Source organism: Cetorhinus maximus, chromosome 11 (assembly GCF_964194155.1).
Source record: "Cetorhinus maximus chromosome 11, sCetMax3.hap1.1, whole genome shotgun sequence".
In the NCBI taxonomy this organism is placed as follows: domain Eukaryota; kingdom Metazoa; phylum Chordata; class Chondrichthyes; order Lamniformes; family Cetorhinidae; genus Cetorhinus; species Cetorhinus maximus.
In genome coordinates, this window is record NC_135889.1 from 56,533,755 (window position 1) to 56,537,699 (window position 3,945).

A 3,945-nucleotide genomic window follows, 5' to 3' on the forward strand; every position below is an offset into this window, starting at 1 on the left:
CCTCACAGATTTATACCCCTCTACTTCAAATCCATTTCAGGCTACCCAAAATAATAAATGATATTCTCTGTGACTTGACTATGGTGTAATATCCCTTCTTGACCACTTTGTAGCCTTTGACATAGTCAACCACAACACCCCCTCCTCCATTGTTCATCTGAGTGAGGCTCCCTCCAGTTGTTCCATTCTTACATATCCAGAGCATCTCCAGCATTGGCTTCTCTTCCTATCCTTGCATCGTCACCTGGGAAGTCTCAAGGATCTGCCCTGCGCCCGTCATCTTTCTTATTTAATGTTGCCCTTTGGCAATATCATACAGTCAGGGGGTGTTAGACTTCACTGCAGTGCCACATTTGTGTTAGTAATAAGGCTTAAGTTATCAATTGTACTGTACATAAGCTTAGTGGTGAAATGCCTTATTTTGTACATATTATTGGAATGTTGTTAAGAAGCCCTTAAGTTGGCATCTCTTTTGAATACCAAAATAGTGCAATGCCACTTTAAGAAAGAACATGTGAAGTTATAGCTGGGGCACATTTTCACATTTGGGCTCCAGTGAGTCTAGCATTAGCAGTGAACAGAAGCCAAAACTGGAAAGCTAATTGGCTAGAAGGATGGCCTGTTGGCTAGAATTGTAAGTAAAGGGTATAAGTTAAGGTTAGCTTGTTGTAGGGAAGCCAGAAGCACTCTTCCCCATTGGTCAAGAATTGTAAATAAAGGGTAGAAGTTACTAGTTTGTGTTGACACAGGAGCAAAACTTGGACTGAATGTTACAAAAACTGCCTGCAAAAAGGATATAAAATTAAGACACTTGCCAGGGGTCTTTGCACTTGCCAGGGGCTAGCATTTGTCTCAGAACACCTCTAAGGGCACTCTTGCTGGGAGAGAAAGTTAGGAGTAAGTAGTAGAGCACTTGCTATGAAGTTAGCATTTGCAGAGAGCATTGCCAGTTGGCAGGTAATTGTCATTGTCTGCGGATTGCTGTAAGAATCCAGAAGTGACTAATGTGATTGTCATTGGGTTGCAGACTGCTGTAAGAACCCAGATCAGTATTAGAATCCAGTATTAAGTCTAAAAGTAATTGCCTTAAGAAAAAGTGAACAGTCTTTGTCAGGAAGCTGTTTTCAGATTAAGAGGGAGAAAAAGAAAGAGAATTATCAGTACCAGCTATGAAGTATAAGAGAAAGAGAGAAAAGCACTCAGCAAGTAGCTGTGAAACATGTAGCCACAGCAGTTAAAGTAGACTGGGAAATTAGAGTTGAAGTCTTAAAGCTGCAAAGGGATTTTGCATGTTTGTTAGAGTTAAGTTGACTAAGTTAAAATCTTGAGGAATATCATGAATCGAGAGACCAGGTTCAAGAAACCAAGAAAGGAAGACCCCAGAAGTCCCAAGATCCACAGGAAAGAGTGTGTCATGCCATACCTCGACTAGTGCAATGTTAAGTATTAATCTTTATTGAACAATAAACCTTGTAAGTTTGCATTTTAAATTAGTGATTGTCCTTTTTGCCAATAAGGTTATTCCCTGACAAGAATTTTCTTAAACTGGAGTTTTGTATAGACTCCAAATCCAATAGGGACTTAGCTTCTCAATGTGCCCTACCACCATCTCTACCACGCCACCACCTGTCTGAACCACTCCATTACCTTTGGCATTAGTGTGATTATTGTGGTTGTAGCAGAGCAATCAATCTGATTGAGTCACTCTTTACAGGTGGGAGAATTTTGCAAAATCCAAAGCTTCATTTTTTTTTCAGAAAATGGATTTAAAAATTAGCTGTTCCAAATCTGGGCTTTTTCTATGTAAACCTAATACCAATTGAAAAGATTTCTAAGTTGCACAATAGGAAGGACCGGCAGACAGACCTTACATTGTACAAAAATGGCAGCATAGGTCTCACCAGCCCAATAAGTCTGTATTCCAAACCAGATAAGTCATAATTGTGGCAGGAATCAATAATACTTGCTGCCAAAAACAATATATGAAATAGGAACCAGGGGTTTGGTGGCAGGGTGGGTGGTGGTGTTAAGATTTCCTTCTCCATTCTCACTTGTAGAAAAGGCAGGGGAGAAGGACTAGTTAAATTGCACTTGCAGAGCACCAGCAGGGGCTTGACAGGCCGAATGGGCTCATTCTGTACTGTAATCATTCTATGATTCGATACTGATATGTTAAATGCAGAGGATTAGCAAATATAGGCAGTTGCGGAGGATAGGCAGCCCCATGTGAACACTGCAACAATTAAGTCTAATTTGCAGGCTTCTACCAATCCATGTGAAATGAAGCATCTTCCAAATTTAATTTCAGAAAGGTGGGTCAGAAAAAGCAGACAATGGACCTTTGAAAGAGAGCAAACAGAGGAGAATATTCATTTTTGAAACACTGGTTCAGCCCAAAGGGAACGTATAGATTAGCCAATCTATTGAGGTTCTCATGAATTGTGCCAAGACTGGAGAGTTAATTATTGAGACAAAAGTTGTATCGTTTAAGAGTGGCCTGAACTTCTAAAGACCAATATCCTTAACTAGCCCAACAAAAGAAGATTCCAACACCAGTTGAAAACCTCGTCCAGGCTAATGGCCTTCAATCTATCATTATTGATTGCATAGTTTAACAGCAATGCAACGCAGGTATTAGGGCTAGAAATAGAATATTATGAACATATCAGGATAATTTATATTCTTTGAGAAACACTGAAATCCCTGCAGTGTGACACAGAATCTGGCAGCCAAAGGAAAAAAACTGCATTTCTCATGAGAAGGCCCATTACATGCCATCAAAGACCTTCTCAGCATCTGGAGAGAGAATTTTAAAAATTCTTTCATGGAATGTGGGTGTCGCTGGCTAGGCCAGCATTTTTGTCGCCCATCCCTAACTACACTTGAGAAAGTGGTGGTGAATCGCCACGCTGAACCGCTGCAGTCCATCTGGTATAGGTACACCCACAGTGCTGATTGAGATTTGACCCAGTGGCAGTGAAGGGATATAGTTCCAAGTCAGGATGGTGTGTGCCTTGGATGGGAACTGGCAGGTGGGGCTGTTCCTATGCATCTGCTGCCCTTGTCCTTCCAGGTGGTGGAGGTTGCGGGTTTGAAAGGTACTATCGAAGAAGCCTTGGTGAGTTGCTGCACTACATTTTGTAGATGGTACACTCTGCTGCTACTGTGCGTCAGTGGTGGAAGGAATGAATGTTTGTGGAAGGGGTGCCAATCAAGCAGACTGCTTTGTCCTGGATGGTGTCCAGCTTCTTGAGTGTTGTTGGAACTGCACTCATCCAGGCAAGTGGGGACTATTTCACCACACTCCTGACTTGTGCCTTGTAGGTGGTGGACAGACTTTGGGGAGTCAGGAGGTGAGCTACTCACCACAGAATTCCCAGCCTCTGATCTGCTCTTGTAGCTACAGTATTTATATGGCTGGTCCAGCTCAGTTTCTGGTCAATGGTAACTCAGGATGTTGATGGTTGGGGGTTCAGCAATGGTAATGCCATTGCATGTCAAGGGGAGATGGTTAGATTCTCTCTTGTTGGAGATGGTCATTGCCTTGCACTTGTGTGACGCAAATCTTACTTGCCACTTATCAGCCCAAGCCTGAACGTTGTCCAGGTCTTGCTGCACATGGGCATGGACTGCTATGTAATGGCTGTATTCACTGGATGGTGACAGGTTACAAGGCACTATACTGCCTTTAAAAAATAAACCCTATTTAGTCAGGAAGGCTCAATTTAGAAAGTAGATTGCACAGATATATAGCAAAGGTTTACACAGAAATTTTTGAGTTGCACTTCAAAAGAGAAATTGGCCATCCAGGAGACTGCTAATGGGCTTTAAAGCCATATTATGATGATTTCACAGGAAATGCATCTTTAGCACAAACTTTGTATTTTCAACACAAAATTCTAGTTCCTTCATATGCACAAAATCCAGTTGGTCTCTGTTTAAGTG